The sequence below is a fragment of the Pinus tabuliformis genome, chromosome 3_2 (assembly GCF_031772625.1).
Source record: "Pinus tabuliformis cultivar Carrire ecotype Pingquan chromosome 3_2, CPIR1, whole genome shotgun sequence".
In the NCBI taxonomy this organism is placed as follows: Eukaryota; Viridiplantae; Streptophyta; class Pinopsida; order Pinales; family Pinaceae; genus Pinus; species Pinus tabuliformis.
In genome coordinates this window covers 839,078,308-839,101,125 of record NC_142302.1, presented here as the reverse complement: position 1 = coordinate 839,101,125, position 22,818 = coordinate 839,078,308, and positions in this window count along the sequence as shown.

The window sequence follows — 22,818 nt, the reverse complement described above, 5'->3', positions numbered from 1 at the left end:
CTGCAGCAATCTTCTTCTTCTTGCCCTCGGACTTCTTAGGTCTCAGCTCTGGATGCAGAATCAACAAATGCTCATCATCATGCCCATCCTTTTTACAATGAGTGCATGAAGCTTTGCTTTTCTATGTAGTGTTAGCCTTCCTTGCTTTCCACTTCTGCTTTCTTTTCTCCTTTCTCTTGCTTGCAGTGGGTTGGGATGGTCCCCCAACTTCTGGATGTCTATTCTTTCCTCTAGCTTCTAGATGAGTAGCTTATACAGATACCTCATCTATACTAGTGGGATTAAACATGAGGATGGTATGCATCATGTAGTTGTGTAGACCACCAATGTACTTCAAAAGAGTCTCTGGTCAGTCTAACGAGATCCCTATAATCAATGCTCTCTTTCTAAATTCTTGAGTATACCCTTGCACACTTTGCCCCTTCAACTGCCGAAGAGCTTGCCAACTCATCATGGCTCGTTGCATGTAGGCCAATGGATAGAACTTATTTTTGATTGAAGAAACAAATTCATTCTAGACAGAGATAGTCTTACCATGTCTTTTCATATCAGCTTGAGTTCTGCCTTCCCACCAAACCAAGGCAGTGCCTCCTAGGCGTAGGCTTGCCAGCTGAATCTTGCTCTTGTCTGAGTGTATGTTCTGTACCCTACAATAAACATCAATTTGTCTAATCCAATTGTCCAAATTTTCAGCATTTAGCTCTCCATCATATATAGGCAAGTCAAATTTAACATCTATCTTGATCAAAGATAATTTATTGTTGTGCACAGGGCTATTAGGAGGTGTGAGAAACCTTACCTATTTTCCTTTTCCTTTGGAGTGGTCATGGAAGTGAGACTCATCTTCTTCTTTGTCTTGTTTAGAACCTGATGAATCTTCAGCCTTATGTTTTCTAAATTCCCTATACATTTCTTCTACCATGGACTTTATAACTAGGAAGCTTTCTATGAATTTAGGGTCTGGTCCCACAGAACCTTCTTTTGACATTTTCTTCTGAAGATAGACTCTTCCAATTTCAGGATTAGTTTCCACCAACTCTCCTTCTCCTAATTTGAGCTTTGATCTAGTGAGCATTCAACAGCTAACCAACACAAGCTTGTCTAACCTTCACAACCTAAGCTCTGATACCACTTGATCTAGTAATAACCCTATGAGTGGCCTCAGTTAAAGGTTTAATAAATGAAGGTATTACAGACTCATATACTGGTGTGTGTCTATGTTATTTAGGCAACGGATCGATCAGATTGCAAATACACAGACACTTGAAATGGAAAACAACAGAGAAATACAGTAAGCAATATAAGAACACAAGAATTTAATAAGGAGTTCACCCTATCCTCTAGGGCTACGTCTTCGGTCCAGCTCTCAGTGGTGGCCTTCTTTTATTGTGTCTTAAAGCAAATAATTACAATGAAGGAGCTCAATGTGAGTCTCCTGAAACAGAATTTTCTTGGCAGGGTGGTTCTTGGATGCCCCAAGCCACTAGAGTACACAGACTCTTTTCCTTACCAGCTCTGTGACCTTCTGGTCTATAATGGAGAGAGCCCAATGTGGTGCTCAATCTAGATAGATCCTCTCTGGGATGGCTTGAATCTCTCAAGCTCTCTGGTGCTCGATACTGCCTTTGGTCAGCTCGGCCCTCTGTCTTCCATTCTAGTTTTGCTCCACTATCTTTCTTTTCCCTGTTCCTCCTTTCTGTGTTCCGTCCTCCTCTCAGGGTTCTCCTCCACTTTCTGCTTTACCTGTGCATGGCTTTAAGGCCATTCGTTCCCATGGCTATTCGATTCCTCTTCCACTTCTCATCGGAATGCCTGTTACAACTTCGCTTGGAGTTCCCTGTTTGGCGTCATCATTAGGCTCACAGGGAGTGGCCACCTGTCCTCCTCTCCGCTGCGCCAAATCACTTCATCGGTTCAATTCTTCCCTTACGTCATGGAACGAGTCTCCTGCCACCTTGGCAATCAAATCGGGCATCAAATCTTTATAGGTTGCGGCTTAATCCCCCGTCGATTCCGCTTTCCCATTGAGCGTGATCTCAACTGTTAGATTTGGGGCCTCCAGAGTCGACACCATACGCATGTTTCGCGTGGTTGACTTTCTCGACCATTAGCGCACGATCAACGACGGTTTTCTCTCTCCTCTACTTGCCACACGTCGTCCGTTGAGTGAAATCACTCCATTTTGGCCAATTATTCTTACCGTTTAAGGGTGCCCCTGATCAATACCATCGGTTTTCAGAGCGCGGGTCCCGCCTTGTCCTTTAGCTTCTTGTCCCATGGTTCTCCTGACTCTTCATGCGACCAAGCACTCGGGGCTTCTTCATTTCGAGGGTTTTCGCCCAACGATGCGCGATTGCACTAATCGCGCATCAAAAACTCCCTCCGTTTCCCGATCTAGGCCTCCCAGGGGTTGATTTCGCCTCCCGCGTAGTCTCCATGGGCCTCGGTCAGTGCACTTTGACCGAGGTCCTCGTCATTCCACGTTGGCTGCCAATTTCCACTGGTTTAGAGGTGTTTTTTATCACTGTTCTGAATTCTTTAATGTCTATCCCAACCTGATACAGTCATGGTCCTTTTGATTACTCTTCATGGATCCAATTCGGATCAACACTGTCTATGTGAAAATATACAGCCTTTGTTCTGCTAGCTCTCTGGCACTAGAACTTCACTAGAAATATTTGTTGTTTCTCTGTAAATCACTGTTTCTCTAGCTCGAGCTCTTCTTCCTACTAAATCACTACATTGGATAGCTCAATCTACCCAAGGAATTCACACTCCATCTTGCTTGATATGCTCAAGTGTGTCTATCTCCATCCCCATCAATCCGCTCTTATAATCTCTCGTTGGATCACCAACGACAACAATTAAATTGTTTTAAACAACTAAGATCATCTTAGACTCGATCAATGTGAATATCTAGAGCTTTCTCAATCTATGTCAATTAATTGTTGTTAATTATTAATTTTTTCTACATTATACTTAGGCACTTTTAAATTATTTGTCAATTAACTTAATTGAGATGTCTCTCAGTGTTTCCTCTTGAAACCTTCTTTGGGATTTTTGAGATCTTTTCTTGATTTGCCTCTCTGACACAAATCAAGACTAGAATACATAACTTATGCTACCAAAAAGTAACATCATATAGCTTAATTTGATTATTTTTATATTAATTTGTTGGTTTCGCACCAACAAATTAATGCTACCAAAAACTAACATCATATATCTTCTTTGATGTGCATCTATTCGACTTGGTTGAATCAAACGACCTCAATGGAAGCTCTATGAAACCCCTACGCACTGTCTCTGTGGGAATATACAACCTTCGTTCTGCTAGCTCTCTGGCACTAGAAATCCACTAGAAACCTTTGTTGTTTCTCTGTAAATCATTGTTTCTCTAGCTCGAGCTCTTCTTCCTACTAAATCACTACATTGGATATCTCAATCTACCCAAGGAATTCACACTCCATCTTGCTTGATATGCTCAAGTGTGTCTATCTCCATCCCCATCGATTTGCTCTTATAATCTCTTGTTGGATCACCAACGACAACGATTAAATCGTTTTAAACAACTAAGATCATCTTAGACTCGATCAATGTGAATCTCTAGAGCTTTCTCAATCTTTGTCAATTAACTTAATTGAGATGTCTCTAGGTGTTTCCTCTTGAAACCTTTTTTGGGGTTTTTGAGATATTTTCTTGATTAGCCTCTCTGGCACAAATCAAGACTAGAATACATAACTAACATCATATAGCTTAATTTGATTATCTTTATATTAATTTGTTGGTTTCGCACCTTCCCCCCTCTCCTCTCCTCCCCTCCCCACTCTTTATTAAATATTAATCCTTATCACTCTAATTTCACCCTTGATTTAATTTATTTAATATATATTTATTCTCCATTACTTATTAAACAATTTTGACTTGACCTAATTAAACTAGTTTAATTCTTTAACAGTTAACATTATTAATATAATATTAATTTCTTAATTCCTACCTTATATTCTTCTCTATTAAAGGCTCTTTAGCTCTCGTTTGATATCATTATGCTTTTTTGGCCATGATTGTGGGTGGAGTGTCTACCCAAAATGTTGAATGGATTACAAATCCTTTACACATTTTTTCAAAAAATTCTCGACAACATCAACAACTATGAAAACCTACACTCGCGTAAAAATAAATATTTCATAATGTGACAAACATTGTCCAATGTCACAATGTGATGAACATAACCTAATGTTACAATTTCAAGAACAAATCCATTTGTCATAATGTGATATCCCCATGTCACATTAGAGCATGGTGAACGTGGTCAACCATGGCTAACATTTCAAGCATTTCCATACATGGAAAATGTTAGCCATCCATAGTTAATAATTGTTCACAATGGAATTCCATGATTATTCATGCGTACCATTGTTAGCTATGGTCAACCACAAACATCATTGTCCACCATGGTCAACATGGACATCCATGGTTATCCATGTTTAAATATTCCCAACATGGTCTTCCATGGTCAAATGATGGTCAACCATTATTATTGTTATCAACCATCATCAAGATGTTCAACCTGGTCAAACCATGATGAACATGGCCAACATGCTAAGCATAGTCAATATGGTCAACCATAGTCAAATGGTCAAACATGGTTATCATGGGAAACATTAACATGTATGGTTAGCCCTAGTCAACCATGATCAACCATGGTCAACATTAGTCATCCAAATAAAAAATGGTTAACTATGATCAACAATGGGCAAATATGTGTATTGTAGTAGAAAATGGTGAGTCATGATCAACCATAAGCAATCATAGGCATCGTGATTGACCATGATTAAAATTAGTCACCATGGAAAACTATGGTAGAACATGGATACTCATGGTCAACAATAATCTTTCATCATCAAAATATAGTTTAGTAGTGTAAGCCATGGATAACTAAAATCAACATGGTCTAATTATTGAACCATAATCTACCAAGGTCAGTTATAATTTTAAAAAAGACAACAATGGCCAACCAAAGTCAACCAAAGTCATTCATAGTCACTCGTAGACAACTATATCTAAACCAAAATAAAATATTATCAAACATATACAACCGCAATCAACCATACGCGACCATATACAACCACATTCAACCATAGTTGACCATAGTCAACCTTAATAAACAATAGTCTACTAATCCCCAATACACACTCCAACTATCAACTAGCATACTGCATCTAGAGTTGTTGATATACATCAATCAACATAATTTATCACCTTAAGAAACACAATGGCATCAATTGACCCATATGAACCACTTTTAATGTCATTGTGCTAGTATCATTCAATGTTATAATTATAGTTGAATGGAAAGTTTTATTCTATTATTTAAACAAATTTTGTTCTATAAGATCTGTTTAGCTTGGAATTTATCTTCCATGGAAAGGGATCAAATGCTAAAAGTTTTGATCATATTGGAGAAGAAATAAAAGAATATCTTCCAATTTGAATGATTTATCTATATAGATACCTAATAAATTGTGACTTCCAATTTTCATATTTATATGTGGGCATGTGCGTCTTATTTACATTTTGAACATGGAATGGTTGACACTCTCCCTGGAAATGTTTTAATTATAGTATTCATTTTACTTTCAATTTCTTTATATGTATGCATAAAATTCATGTGGAATAATAAATAGATTCCACCCCCTCCCTATATTGTGATTGTTAAAGCATCAATAAATGAAAAAAGAGATTCTTATTTTCAATGAAATTCTCTTTCTATAAGTTGATATAAAATTATTTTAATTAACATAGTCATTGAAGTATTGTAGTTATGACATGTATTGAAATACATTTTTTAAAAGACGCATGTAAATTCACAAAGGAGTTATCCATATTTATTCTACTCGGTTCAAAAAGGAACTTTTGTCGTGATGAGAAATTTTTTCCTATTTATGTGTCTTTATATAAATAATGTTCATATTGAAATTTTTATTTATGTTTAATGATCATTTCTATTTTAATAATATTTTTTAAAATACATGTCTGCATTATATGATGCATATGTATGTGTGTGTGTTTGTAATGGATAATGTTATGTATGTGTATGTGTTTGTAATAGATAATGTTACATAACTTCACAATGTGACAAACATTGCCCCGTCTTGCAAAAAAATTGGAATTTCTTTTCATCATAATGTGAGAATCATAGCTTAATAGTTGATTGTGATGAACATTACCCAATGATTGTTGAAAGAAGTTTTATTGATGCCAAGGTCTATCCAAATGAAAAGAGAAAGTTACATATTTAAATAGCATAGTTTGAAATATATTTTTTGAATTTTTTACGTCCCATTTGGATACCCAATCTTTGAATGCATTTTTTCTCCATCTACCTAGCTCAAATGGAAGCACAACATATATGGCTAAGGAGTTCTTTTCTGAGACCTTTCTAATGATACAAGGCAGTCCATCCACCTCCTCACCGTTGAGAAATAATGATTTCTAGAATATTCACTATACATTTTTCCAATTGCACAAGCAAGTTGAGCTAGTTGATAAGTTGACCCAACCAGTGGAAAGGTCAACCTAGTCTAGATCTCAAATGCACTATAATTTACATGTGAGAAGGAGCGTCTCAATTAATTTGGTCAAGCAAATTTGGACCTGTTCAAATAAGAAAATAAAATAAGAAATTTTAAGGTTCATAGCTCATGAAGAAGAAGTCAAGAGCTGATTTGGAGAGACTTTGTGAGGTCCAGGGACTTTTGCCACATTTTTGAAGAGTTTTTGCCTCATTTCGGAAAACAAAATTTCATTTATTTTGGAAGAATTGTTTTCAAACTTTGAAGGCTTCCAATTCTTAATTATTTAGCATTGCCATCATTGCATCCTCCATCTCTACAAGCTATACTTCTTCCATCATGGAAGCTTCAATATAGGTCACATGAATTAAGTTTGGGATATGAGATGCAATTAGGAGACGAGTCAGTGCTTTAACTTTGTACGTTACACAAAACATTGCACATCTTGAAAGGAGAGGGTAAAAACTTTATCTCTACAAGCTATACTTCTTCCATCATGGAAGCTTCAATATAGGTCACATGAATTAAGTTTGGGATATGAGATGCAATTAGGAGACGAGTTGGTGCTTTAACTTTGTACGTTACACAAAACATTGCACATCTTGAAAGGAGAGGGTAAAAACTTTATCTCTACAAGCTATACTTCTTCCATCATGGAAGCTTCAATATAGGTCACATGAATTAAGTTTGGGATATGAGATGTAATTAGGAGACGAGTTAGTGCTTTAACTTTGTACGTTACACAAAACATTGCGCATCTTGAAAGGAGAGGGTAAAAACTTTTCCCATATTGAAAGGAGAGGGAAAATATCTTGTTATGTAGGTATTACCTCATTACTTATGGAAAATATCTTGTTGTTATGTAGGTATTTCATCATTGTTTTACTGAAGTCCAAATAAAATGTTGATTGCTTTCAAAAGTCAATCTCAAGTTTGAATCTTTTCTCATTCTAGTTCCAAGAGGCCACCATAGGCTCATTGGGGCAGATTATTGTGGTGCTATTCATTAATAATAATATAAAGAGTATTGAAAATGTTAAGGACAAAAACTTATTAAAACGTTTATAAACATTAGTATATATAAATGTAGAATATAAATTTATTTAAAATTTTATAGGCTTCACTCATCAAACTACAAAATATTTATAAATAATTTAAAAAAAAATACTAAAAATTATAGTAATTTATTATAATATAATATTATAAAATAATTTTGTAATTAATCATTTTCTAATTATGAGAAAAAGTAGAAATTTATAACTTTTGAAAAATTCTTTAGAAATTAACCCTAAATTTTTCAAAATTAAAAGCTTAACTTTGCAGGAGTAATAGTGGGAAGAACAGGCAAGCGATTCAGATCAAAGTTCACGCACGAGCAGGAGGAGCGTAGAGTATGGAGTGGACATGGTAGAAACACGGGGATGGAGGAGCCGTGCAGAATTCCAAATATCGAAGCTGCCCACAATAATTTTATATTTCTATATATGGGCATAGATGAGTTCTAACCAATTAAGTATTTCAAAATTATTTGAATGTTCCGTTGTGATTTTATTCTGCCCGCAATAATTTTATATTTCTATATGTAGGCATGGATGAGTTCTAAGTATTTCAAAATTATTTGTATGTTCCTTTGTAGGTCTCTTTGTGTTTCCCAATTTATAGAGTACAACCAAATTTAGTTTTCACTGGCTATGTGGAATACAACCACTGTTGGAACTACTACACACCTACATGCAGACTCTTAGTTAGAGCATATGACTGCATGCAAGACTCCTTTTGCATGTTGGAACTACTACACACCTACATGCGGACTCTTAGTTAGAGCATGGGATTGCATGCAAGATTCCTTTTGCATGATTTACTCCTTGATTTGCTCCTTCTTTAACTCCGCAACTGACTAGTTATCTCCGGAACTTGTTGTAGGTGTTGAGTCTTCTCATTGATCACCACTATAGTGCATTACCTTGGGATCTTCACCCAGTGATGCTATATCATGAGTATTCTAACATATTTTTGAATGAATCATTCTTTTCTTCTTTCGATTTTCTTTTAGTGTTTTTGCTCTGCAAAGCTGTGTGTTCAACCTTTACTAGCTAGATTCATCTGTGCAGGTTTTCTAACACATTTACATGGTATCAGAGCCCACAGGTTGCTAGATAAAAGGCACACCAGTGCTTTATTTTGCAAGTATTACAGCTTTGAGATCGAAGATTGACAGAAAAATAGAGTTTCCCAAAGCATCGATCCTAACACCGTACAACTATCATGAATGGAAGGACCAAATGGCTCGATACCTTCGTCATAAAGGGTTGTACAGGATTACCATGGCTACAGAAATGGAACACACTTCAGCCATAGAGAAATCCAAGTACCTCAATCGTATGGATGAGGCCCACGTATCCATATGCATGTACATCTCTCCAGAGTTGCAGTTTCATCTATCTGCCTGCAATACTCCCAATGAGATTTGGAAAACGGTTGAAGAGCTCTACCGGAAACAGGATGAGATGAAAGGACATCTGCTTGAAGTGGAGCTGCTATCATTGGATCCACGGAACTATGACAGAATTCAAGACTTCTTCACCAAATATAATGATTTATTGCTGCAACTCAAGGGTTGTGGAATTGACAAATCCAAGGAGGAGAGTCGCCAAGTTCTCTCTATTATGTCAAAGCTCGGACTGGAATAGTCCGTCTTTGTTTCTACATTTCATTCAGTAAGGCTCGCAACAGGTAAATCCTACACTATGCCTTCTCTCAAAGAATTTATGGAGTCCCTTATTTTTGAGCAAGATAAACTCATTGGCATGGGGAAAATCAAACCTCCAAAAGCACATGCACTTGCTATGCATGATGGCAGCCACAATAAAAATCACATATCTAATTCAAATCAGAAAAATCAGCAGCAAAAAGACAAAGGAAAAGCACATTCCCATCCAAAGAAGGAAGGTTACACCAAGCCCTTCAATGACTCCTCTGGCTCGAGAAATGAGAAAGGGAAGAAAGGAAATAGATGCACCTACTTTCAAAGAGGATTCCATCTAGAATCCTCTTGCATGAAGAAACAAATTGACCAAATGGCAGAAATCCTTCAGAAGCACAACCTTGGGGACCACATCCCCAAGGTGCCAAGAAGAAAATTGAAGATCTGCCACACGGGAAAGGTAACAATTTTCATGCTTTAGTTGCAATTAATTCTTTTCCTGATGCATGGATTATAGATTCTGGTGCATCACATCATATGGCTGCTGCAAAGGAAGTCTATTCCACTTTGGATGCATTCAAAGGACCTCCCATCCTCATGGGAGATGACTCACCTATTGAGGTCACCGGAAAAGGTAAAGTGGAACTTTTACACGGAAGCTTTGAAGATGTGCTTCATGTTCCAAAACTTTCGGTAAACCTGATTTCAGTTTATCAGATCACTCCAGATGCAGTGAACATATATGATCTAAATAGGAATGCCAAAATTGCAACTGGTGAGGTAAACAATGGAGCCAGACTGTATACATTTTCTGAATTTATTGAATCTGAATCCTCCTTATTGCTTACACATGCTGATGATAGTAGTAGGTTTTGGCACGAGAGGTTTGGTCACTTAAATTACAGGTATATGCAGCAGCTAATCAAGAATGAGATGGTGGAAGGCTTGCCAAATATTAGTTTCTCCAAAGGAGTTTGTGAAGGGTGTGTTCTTGAAAAACATCCCAGAGAAAAGTTTGACACGGGCAAGACTCACAGAGCATCCTCTCCTCTAGATCTGATCCATAGTGATCTCATGGGGCCTTTTCCTCATCCTTCCATCAACAAAGCAAGGTATGTGCTTACATTCATTGATGATTTCTCACGGTATACTTGGGTGTATCTTCTTAGGAACAAATCTGAAGTCTTTGAGCACTTTGAAGATTTCAAAGCACTAGTTGAGACACAGTCAGAGAGAAAGAGCAAAGCCCTCCGTACAGACAATGGGGGGGAATATGTTAACAGAGCACTTCGGAACCTTTTCCTTCAGTCTGGGATACAGTTGCAGTACACAGTTCCATACACTCCGCAGCAGAACGGAGTTGCTGAGAGAAAGAATCGATCTCTCAAAGAGATGGCTTCCTACATGTTGCATGCCAAGTCACTGCCTCATAAGCTCTGGGTTGAAGCACTTAATTGTGCTAACTACATCCAGAACAGATCTCCTCATAGGTCTGTCAAGGATCAGACCCCCTTTGAGGCTTGGAGCGGCACTAAACCAGAGGTCACTCACCTCCGTGTTTTCGGCTCTCGAGCATGGGCCCGGATCCCCTCTGAAAAGAGGAAAGCTCTTGATCCACAGAGCATTGAGTGCATCTTTGTTGGATACCCTGATGGTGTGAAGGGATATCGACTCCTGATTCCCTCTACGGACAAGCTCATCATTGATTGAAGTGTCAAATTTGAGGAAAGTCTCTCGCATGCACCTCAAGCGCCGCATGCAGACACTTTTTATCTACCTCATGTCCGAGATGATGACTCAATGCACTCAGATGCAGATACAAATCATGTAGATGCCGAGGAAGAGCATGCATATGCAAAGACAGAGTCTTCAGATACAAATCTAGTTCATGCAAATGATGATCCACATCCAAGCCCAGATCGGGCTTCCAACAGTGAATCATATTCCCCTGTCATAAATCAAAGAACAAGGAGCTTACGTGAGATATATGCACAAGACCAACCAGCTGCTAGAAATGGTCTTGTGGGGGATAATTCTGATCTGCAGAGGACTAGCTCAGAGTTTATTGAGCCTCCTCTTGTCCTCACTGCCACTGAATCATCGCCCTCCTGGCATTGTCATTTGGTTCAGTCTTCTGATCCACAGTCTTATGCTGAGGCTGCTGGACATCCATCTTGGGAGTCCGCCATGGAGGAAGAATATAACTCCCTCCTCGAGAACCATACTTGGGATCTGGTCCCCCTTCCTTCAGGAAGGAAACTTGTCCGATGCAAATGGGTCTACATGACCAAGAGTGCTGCAGATGGGCAAATCACCAGATGGAAAGCAAGGCTAGTAGCCAAAGGCTTCCAACAAGTGCATGGCATTGATTATGACGAGACCTTTGCTCCAGTAGCAAAGATGGATTCCATACGCCTTACACTTGCCATTGCGGCTGCCCAGCGGTGGGAAGTACATCAGATGGATGTGAAGAATGCCTTTCTTCACGGAGACCTATCTTAGGAGATCTACATGGAGCAGCCACATGGTTTCATTCAGGATTCATCTTTGGTCTGCAGACTGAAGAAATCTCTCTACGGCCTTAAGTAGGCCTCGAGAGCTTGGTACGCGAAGATGGATTCTTTTCTCTTATCATGTAAAACTTTGAAAGATGTAAGTCTGATCCGAATGTTTACATGCTTAGGACACATGATTCTCTTCTTATCTTAGTTTTGTATGTAGATGATCTCCTAATCACTGGCAGCTTGGCTTTAGCCATTGCTACAGTCAAGAGGGCCTTGCATGATACGTTCTTGATGACGGACATGGGTCCATTACACTTCTTTCTTGGTCTTGAGATCAACCAGAATGCCATAGGCATCAAACTCTCTCAGGCTAATTATGCACGAGATCTCCTCGAGAGATTTCGCATGACTGACTGTAAGCCAGCACCGACTCCTTTTCTGTCTGGGGTCCGCCTTGAGGATGGGGGTGACACTCCATTAGTTGACAACACTCTCTACCGACAGCTAGTGGGGAGCTTATTGTACCTCACCCACTCCAGACCAGATCTCTCATATGCAGTCAGGGCAGTTTCCAGATACATGCAGGAGCCGCATGAGCTACACTGGAATGCTGCCAAGCGCATCCTCTGATATGTGCAGGGAACCATCACCTTCGGGATTCACTATGCAGCAGGCACTGCATTGAATCTCCTTGGCTTCACAGATTCTGATTGGGCGGGAGACAACATTGATCGCAAGTCCACCTCCGGATATTCACTCAGTCTAGGATCTGGCCCTGTCTGTTGGTCGAACAAGAAGCAGGCTGCTATTTCTCTCTCTTCAGCTGAGGCTGAGTACCGAGGAGTAGTCAACATCACCATTCAGGCTCTGTGGCTACAACACTTCCTCACTGAGTTGGGCGTCCAGTTCCACTAGCCCATTGTCATCTGGTGTGACAACCAGAGCACTCTCAAATTTTGCAGGGATCCAGTACAACGGCAGCGGACGAAGCACATAGAGATCCATATGCACTACATCAGAGACTTAGTACATGATCGGGTCATTGATTTGTATTTTCGTCCTTCAGCAGAACAGACTGCAGACATCTTCACCAAGACATTCACTGATCAGAAGTTTCGCTCTTTGCGCGATCGTCTTGGAGTGAAGGACACGATTGCTTAGAAACTGTATTCTTCTTCCTCTTTTCTTTTAATTACATTGTATTTTGAAGGGGGGTTTTTCCCACGAGGTTTTCCCTCTTTCCTCAATTTTAGTACAAGTTGCACTGTATTTTGGGTGACCTTTGGCCTTAGTTGCCAGGGCCCATTTTCTATTTTTCCCCATAGTGGTGTTTAGGGGGGGTGTTGGAACTACTACACACCTACATGCAGACTCTTAGTTAGAGCATAGGACTGCATGCAAGACTCCTTTTGCATGTTGGAAATACTACACACCTACATGCGGACTCTTAGTTAGAGCATGGGATTGCATGCAAGATTCCTTTGCTCTAACTAAGAGTCTGCATGTAGGTGTGTAGTAGTTCCAACACCCCCCCTGAACACCACTATGAGGAAAAATAGAAAATGGGCCCTGGAAACTAAGGCAAAAGGTCACCCAAAATAGAGTGTAGGATTTAAAACCACTTCGCGCGGAGCTTTTAACAATCTCTTAATGTGAGGTTCTCAATATACAAGAGATGGTTCTCAATATGCCGAGGATCTAATATAGAGATCGCTGTCAATATGGCAAGAAGATCCTGATATTTACTAATATATTTAATGTCAGTATAGTTATTTTTAATTAAGGTATTTTTAAAGGCTCCGAGATTAGTTATCGAGCTGGTTTTCTCCACTCCGGCCGTGAAAGAAAAACCTCGTTGTACTCTTTTAATTAGGAACCATAGGAAATCAATTAAGACGAATGTAGGCTGCCACATAAATTGTTTAAAGAGCCTCTGGTAACCGGATTTAAGACTCCATGTGTATTTCTGTTTGGAGAATTTAGTGGGTTCTTCAGTTTGGGAAGATAGAAAACCTGAATATGTTTCTCTTTTCTTGGCCGCCTCCTTGCTGTGTTGTGCTGGGGTGTTCATGCTCAATTATTTGGATATGCATTATGTTATCTTGTAAAATATGCGTAATAAGGAGTATATTATCTTGGATAACGACACCTATTTTGAACTACTCACAGCTGGAATATGCACAAAACATTTGGTACTCAAAAGTGACTTATTCTATCAAAATGCAGGTTGTAGATATCCGATATTTCATTATTGGATTCTCATTTTTGGCGTACAGCGGTCCATATAAGTTCTACCCTCACTAGATAACCCAACATTGAGATTGAGTATAAGTGGTAGTTTTCAATATTCTCCGATACTTCAAAAAGTTATCGGAAAATTTGTTATGGTTAAATTAGTTTTTAAAAATACATAACAAATAATCAAATTAATTTAAATATAAATTTATTGTAATTTTGAAATAGATAATAATTTATAAGTTTTTAATTCAAATATAAATTTATTATAATTTTGAAATAGATAATAATTTATAAGTTTTGGATTAGTAGAGTAATTTTTTATTAAAACAATTATTTTTCAATAGGTTATTAATTCAAAATTTCTAAAAATTAATAAAAAGCAATCTAATCAAATCAAATGTTAATTTATTTATTTATTTTCAATCAAAAATATAAATACATTTCTTAATCTAAAATTCTTACCCAGATAGTTGAATAAGTCCACAACCATAATAAGGCTTTCCATGTATAGATGGCCATTGCTTAATAGTGGTGTTACTTAAGCACAATCCACCCAAGTGCAAAAAATAAGACAAACAAAAACTAAGTGAGAAGAGGAAGGGCTACACAGTCCACCATACTCATTGTATTCCTACGATTATCTTCCAATGGGTAAGTTCGAACTATGAATTTTAGTACAATTTTTAATTTTTAGAAGATTTATGACTCTCAGTGGCTTTCAATTTGAATGTTTGGATTTTAATTTCTAGGTATCATTATAGTGTATTTTGTTTTTGTTTTTAATGCATAGTGTAGCAATTCTCTCTCAAAGGTAGTATGATCACTTTGCCATGCAATACTCATCATTAGTATTTTACAAGTCTTCGATATTACTTTTAGTCTCATAATATTTACATAGAACTAAAAATACTACCCTATACATTACAAAAAGACTCAAACTTTTTCAATCAAGTTAACAAAATGCATCTTTCTAAAGAATTAAAATGTTTTGTTAAAATTTACAATCAAACTTACAAGTTGGAAGAAATGAATTATTAATTATGCTCAAAATGTTCAAATAATTCAGATATACCTATTGTGTTATAACAACTAAAAACATATTTTCAATCATGTAATATTAACATCAATAATGCTAATATATACTTAAAATAATATATAATAAGTTTCTATTTATATTTTTCTTCACTAATTAAGAGGATAGACGTACCTTTTCCAACTTATGATGTGGGGTTGAGGATTTTTATTTTTTAACAAATTAATAAACAAGATTTTATTTCAAGAGAATTTTCTTCCTCTTGTACACCGTTAAAGGTTTGATATGAAAACTAGATGAACTCATTTTCATTTTCAAACCAAAGAATAGAATATTAAATTTAAATATCGTTTATTTCTCCATGTGTTAACTAGATTGCACCCATTACCTCAATTGGAATCACATAATTTCTTTTAGTTACCTTCAATAGTTCCCTAAATTCTCGTTCTTGCTTGTTACTAAACATAATTCCAAAATTGTATTTGTCATGGAGAAATAACTTTCTTAGAAGGAAACTCACATATCTTCATTCATAAATATATGTGGTCATGTCATGTGCACTTTAGATAAGTATAAATTATTTTGATAAACTTAAAAACCTAAAATATATATCGCTTAAAAGAATATGTAGTTTCCTTTTGTTTCACTTTATGTGTAACAATATTCTTGTAGTTTCCTTTTGTTTCACTTTATATGTAACAATATTCTTATATTTTATTTCTTTAATATAGTATTTGTTTGATTCATATGCCCGTTTTATTATTTTATATGTTGCCTTGGTCCATTCTCGTTCTTCCAATTCAAGGAAATTTTCAAGGATCATGGTCATGAATAAGGAAGACTATATATCTCTTACAATAATTTGTAAATTGTTCAATACCTCTGCATCTAATATTTCTATTCAAAGCATCTATGTCAAGTAATTTGTAGGTAATGAGATCTAGTGAATAAAGAATTGTATATTTATATTCATTATTTGGTTTTATATATATATATATATAGCCAATTAAAAATTCTTAATAACATTGATATATTAAATGCAACAGTTTGCAAAATGCTTGATCCATCTCTTAATGGTTTGCCAAGATAGAGATCAACTAATATGTTGAGAGGGAGCTCAATTTGTTGGGTGGCCTTCTCCTATATTTAATAATTGAGGGTATACTGTATGTTCCATTTACTAAAATAATACGTAAAAGATTAATTAATTGTGATGATATTTTTATTTAATTTTAAAATATAAAATAAATTAAAATTAAGTTTGTAATTTAAAATATTTTTAATATCAATGAATTTGTTTAAGATGAATATGTTTTTTTAGGTAGTTAGATTATAATAGGTGATTAGAGAAGTTATTTTCAACAATGTAACGATAAATAAATTTGATACTGTAAATTTTTTTATTTTGTATTTATTTTCAATAATGTAATTGATATATTACTAGTCTAGATCCATGTTAATTGAGAGGGATTAATTTTTTTTGAGATAACTCTAAAGGATATTTGATCCCTCAAGATTATTGGTAAATCTTGAGTTAAAATGGATCTAAGCATGTTTTTATTCAATCATATATTTCTTAGATGCAAACATTTTTACACAATAAAAATTTAGACACAAAATATATTCCTTTAAAAAATATTTTAAATAAAATATTTTCTATTTTTTACCATACAAATTATCATTTCAATAATTATAACTAGCATTTGCACCACATGTTGCAAAGGAAACGCCGTAAGGCAGTGGTATAAGAAACAATAGTATAGAAGAAAGAAGTTAAAATTTTATTGAATTTTGTTCAAAGTGAAGGTAAATTTCGAAGTGAATGATTTATGAAAATGCTCTTCATTAAGATTCTGAAACCTTTATAAGTAAGTGATTTAAATCAAAAATTTCATAACAAAGTAATCTCACATCACCTTAATTCATAATGCAATGGATAATAGTTTTTTTTCATTATAAATTGGTCTAATTTTATGAGGAAATCTTAATAGAAAGGCTTTAGCAGTAAGGGGAACATTAATAAACTCCCTCAACATTTGTTACATGATGTTGTTAATTTAGTTGCTTGTTTCTTTTTATCCTTATTTCACTCGTGTAAAATGTCCAAACTATAAAATAATGGTATTATTTGTTGTCTCTTTGGACCATTGTATTTTATCTAACTCAATCATTTCCATAGCCTCAACTAGGTGCCCATCATTCTCTTTCCATAGTGACTCAATCTCTTCAAATGCATTTCATAATTTTGGTATAATAAATGTTGGTGGAAAACCAATATATTTCACTTTGTAGAAAGGAGTGAACATTGCTTGGGGTAAAATTGTATTGCTCTTACCATGTGATGATCTCATCTAGACCTTGAATCTTTCTGGCCACTTATGAAATCCCTCATTCTAAATGTTGTTTGACCATGATGATATTGTCATCATTCTACAGGAATGGATGACCACAACAGTATTTCGATTCATGTAGAAAAGGCGTTGAACGATGAAAGACGGATAAAATACCATGATTATCTCTCCAACCTTTCTCGAGCTATCAGGTAAGCAGGAAGTGTGATTATGAAATCAAATAACAAGTAGAAAATACCAATTAATTATATGTTATTAATGACGAACTGGCACAGGGAGGATGGGTGTGATGTGCACAGGTATTTTGCATGGTCTCTGTTGGAAAATGTGCATGGGTATTTTGCGTGGTCTCTGTTGGAAAATTGAGAGTGGGCAATGGGGTACACTTAGAGATTTGGGTTCTATTTTGTTGATTACAACCATAATCTTGTTGGATATCCCAAGGCTTCTATCCAATGGTTCAAATGTTTTCTGCAATGAAAGAGGCTTCTATCCAATGGTTCAAATGTTTTCTGCAATGAAAGAGCTAATGTTGGTTGCAAACCAGTGAATTTTATTTTGGATTGTCCCTTATGTTCCCAGGATTTGAAACATGTTTTTGGATAATATTTGAATAATATATTATAGGATAATACTAAAGTAACATTAATACATGCTTTATATAATATTTGAATAATATATTGACATAATATTGGAATCAAATATATAATATATTTGGCTTATGTTTTGAAATTTTAAATTTATGTAGAATAACATAATATTGGAGTTTTGAAATTTTAAATTCTTGTAGAGTAACCTAATATTAGAATTTTGGGTGTAGATTATTTGGAAATAAAGTTTAGCATGAAAATAGCTCTTATGAGCGTTGAAAAAGTTGTTCCTCGGGCTGGTGATTTGTTCTTATACGATCACGTCGGTGTGGCGGCTTTCTTGATCTTTTTTATCAACGTCAAGGCATAGACGTTCTGATCGCCTCTATTCACATAAACAAATATTATTTTTTAATACTTTTCGCTCAGAATTTTGACTCTTCATGGACCTAAGATCTGGTAAATAAAAAATATATATTCTTTAATGAGAGAATATATGTTCCATAATGCGTTTTTAAAATGAGAATAAATCTATAAAAGGAATATATATATATATATATATATATTCCAATGTTTTTTTTTTCAGAAAATTGGTTCCATATTTTACACATATATATTATTTTTTAGTTTTTTTTTTACTTACAAGATTCCACCCAAATGAGGGTTTTTCTTTGACCTACAAGATTCCATGCCAAGGAAGGTTATTCCATTAGGGAGTTTTGTATTTATTATCAATTCTCTCTTGAGATCTCATTTATGCCATAATAAATTTTGGTTTCTTCTTTATTTCCTTCATTTTTTAGTTAGTATATTTCATCAATATGTATGTGAGGTTGTATGATCAAGTTCATAAATTTGCTTTTAAAATTATTTCAACAATATAAAGAGTATTGGAATTTCTTTTATTTTTTTGATAAAAATTGTAAGAAACTATTGGAGTCCGTGGGAATCCAATCATGGTTTTTCAATGAAAAAGTATCCATCAATGATTTATTATATATTTTTATTTTATTTTTTTATAGTTGAAACACGAATATAAATATATTAATAATAAATGTATATTAAAAAAAATTAAAATCCAATGTAATTTAAATAATTTTAAAGATAAAAAAATTACACTTCAAAATATTTACGGTAACCAATATAAAAGTAAAAATAAAGTTACAATAATATGTTAGGATTCACTGGTGTGCATTTTAATATATTGCACTACTTTGGATGTCATCTTAAGAGAAGCGAACTATAGTCTATATGTGCTTTATTTCTAAGTGGCTTTGAAGGCACAATATGTTAGCAAAAATCAAAACCTATACATTTAGGTTAAGGATTGCCCATTTCCCAGTAGCTTTGCACGTCTATGCAAAGATTCAAAGCTCTATTAAAAAAAGTACTCCACCAATTCATCGTTAAAATTGCACTATTGGGTATCATAAATTTCTGTTCAATATTTTCCTTGGACTAAGTCTATGAATCAATTCAGATGCAGAAATACTGCCCAGAGAAGAGCCAATAAGATCCTCAACATAGTTGGGAAGGGGAAGTGAGTTTACCAGCAGGTTAATTGTTTCATTGCACATACTATAATGCTTGAGCTTGTATTCTCTTAATTTCTATTTTCTCGCGGGCCATGTCACTCCAATCTGAGACTTACAACAACGGGAAAGATCTCCCGCGATTAACATACAAATCATAGACAGCAACGAAAAAAACAAAAAAAAAATAAAATCCGCCAAATTCAAACTCCTGCAGCTAGGTGAGACAATTCAACAAAAAAACTTGGACAGCGATATGTGGTGCACAAGTTGGGTATGTGTGTTGTTTAAACAGGAGGAAATAGTGGGAAATTAGGAACTCTAAGTCATGAGGAAATAGTGAGAAAGAATCATGCACATGCCGAAGAGAAGTTAACTGCAACACAGTACAACGGGCCCTAATAATGAAAAGAAAATAGTGTCCTTCCTCGGCTTTCCCAACTTGCCATTAATAGGATGAATCCAAATCTCTCAAAGGGCCACGATTATGCCGGTAAAAGCTAAGCTCTAAATGGCAAGAATCCGTATAACATAACGATGATATAGAGGCAGTGAGAGCCTTTCAATGGATGGCGAAGACAAGGACGAGGACTATTCAATTTTCCACTAATATAACATAGACTTTTATAGCTATATGAATTTATAGATCTCATTTTACGGCTTCACTTACAATGCAACTTGCGATAAGCTTTAATGGTGATATTTATAAGTTGCAGAGCTTTTGAGCCACAAATATGTTCCGTCTAGAGCATGAGGAAAGGTTAGAAATTATAGATTGCTCATCATCATTATCATAGTGATAGGCGTATTAGACTAATGGATAAAAAACTAAAGAGAAAACAAAACATCCCCTTCTTTCCCTCACACCAACTGCATCTTTCCTTCACACCAACTGCGGGATTCCTGTGAACTCTTTGGTGCCTCCAAATACAAAAAGATGATATATAAACACTGTCTATCTATCCATTCACCAAGTGTACCACACAAATGAAAACCCATCAGTCAAATCAACACACACAAAACAATAGAATAATTAAAAAGTATGAATGAATTGTACCTGTAACGAGTGGTAGGGAGAGGGGATATCGGAGCCATACAGGTCCCAAGCCCCAACGGTGTCGCTGATGTCCTTAAGAACGAGGTAAATGCTCTTCTCCCCATCCTTGGCCACAGCCACGCCCAGTCCCTCTTTAGGAAGAATCAACTAAGAATTGCATTGTATCATATTGCAAAGAAAAAATAATGGGTTGGGAGCACTGCAAAATTACTTCTTGTAAGTTTCCGGTGTGCACACGAGATACAGTGCAATACAGGGCATGACGGTTGAAGCCTTTAGATACGGGGCGCGATAGTTGAAGCGGTTGCAGCTGCAGATCAACGAATTAGTAACTACTCTTTTTTGATCGTAAGGTCGAATTTTTCTTAATCGTCTAACATAAAATCTTACGGCTCACAATAATGACAGGTATGCAAGTGGAAAGTTGATTTCAAAGAGGACCGCCTTACAACGTAATAAATATATTTTATAAATTATAAAAATTGATTTCAAAGAGGAACACCTTATGAGGTAAATATATTTTATAAATTATAAAAACAATTCAATATCAAAATCTTTACAAATTGTAAAACCAATTTTTCCATAAACCACCCATCTATTCAAATACATGAGAAATCCTTGAAAACTCTAAATCAAATAGAGATTTTAAGAGCTAGGAAAACATTCATATGTTGTTGCTTTCACACAAATAAAAATCATTTTAACATTTAAAGAAACAAATGAATTATCTTTTCTAGGTTATTTTTATTACGTGATAGGTTTTTCACACACCCAATAAATATATACAAATGGTAGTATAATATTTTGAAAAATGATAGAAATACATATTTTATTAACCTACTCAATAGGGAACCATTTTTTTTACCACAAGCCTATGGAATATTTTTTCCAAAACTTTAAGAATCTTAAAAGTGACAACATCACTAGAATATCTTAATCATGTTACAAAAAATTGAACATTAGACAACTAGGAATAAGAAGAGGCAGATCTTTCATGTCTTGAAGGCGCTGAGTTCCTGCTGATTTATGTGATATGGAGCTTAATTTGTGCCATATGGGTGTCCATTCTCTCCATAAAAAAAATTTGGTTTCTTTGGTGAGATTTCACATGTGCAAGAATTGCAAAGACATTGTACCTTTCACTATGCAACCTATTTTCATTTTCTAATAGAGAGGAAAATCTTGGTAGTATTTTTTTCCTTCCCTTAGTGACTCCACTGTCACTAACACCATTGTCACAAACCCATTGTATTCACCACTCTCACAAACACCACGGTCACGAACCCATTGTTCTATACCCTCTTTGAGCTCTGGGTCAAATAAGAGAATATGCAATTCACTATGTATTTCTTGTGGTTCCACTACTTGAAAGGACTCAACAACACCTTGGGCTTGTTATTGGACAAGGCTACAACCATGGGGACCACCAAGTTCCTTGTTTCTCACCCCATTGGGGGAAAATTATAAATTTCTTAAAATAAATTGAAAGTAAAATAAAATAAGAAAAAATAAATAAACGAAATATAAACTTCCAACTCATTATTAATCATTAAGCCTTATTATTTACTAGTGTGGTTTCTCACTCTCCCTTTACACTAGCGAATGGATGCTCATCTCCACTAGTGATCCCTAAAGTCGCTACTATATATTTTCGAAGGTAGTGCTAAAGTACCCTCCCAGGCAGCCATAGTTTGTTGTATTGCACTCTAGCAATTGCTAAATTGATAGGGTAACGAAATTCCTTATTTAGATATAGTGGATTCCCTCTACAAAAACTACACATGAAAATTCCCAACAATTTCCTCCAAGAACAAAACATACACAATATATTAGCAATAACATAAAAGAATATTGTGTATCAAGAAGACCACCCATGAGCTAGATATCGTTCTCCTTTACCTAAAGGTTGTATCTAGTGATATCTACCATCATTTACCTAAAGGTTGTATTTAGTTATATTTTTTTCTGAAACTCCAATTATTTCTCACATCATACATACCCCATTGGCATTGATTCTTCACAAGAGTTACCATTCCCTTTCTCCTCCAATCAATCAATAGACCTTAGGAAGTTCTTCCACTTTTGGTACTTGAATGGCCCACTCTTCACTCGGAGGCTTTCTCCATCTTTGTATTCATGTGGAATGTGACCAAGGGACCCTCTTTATTTAATTTTTCCCACACACTTGGTAGTGGGAAAACCATAGAGGAAACCACATTCCTTGTGCCTCGCTCCCA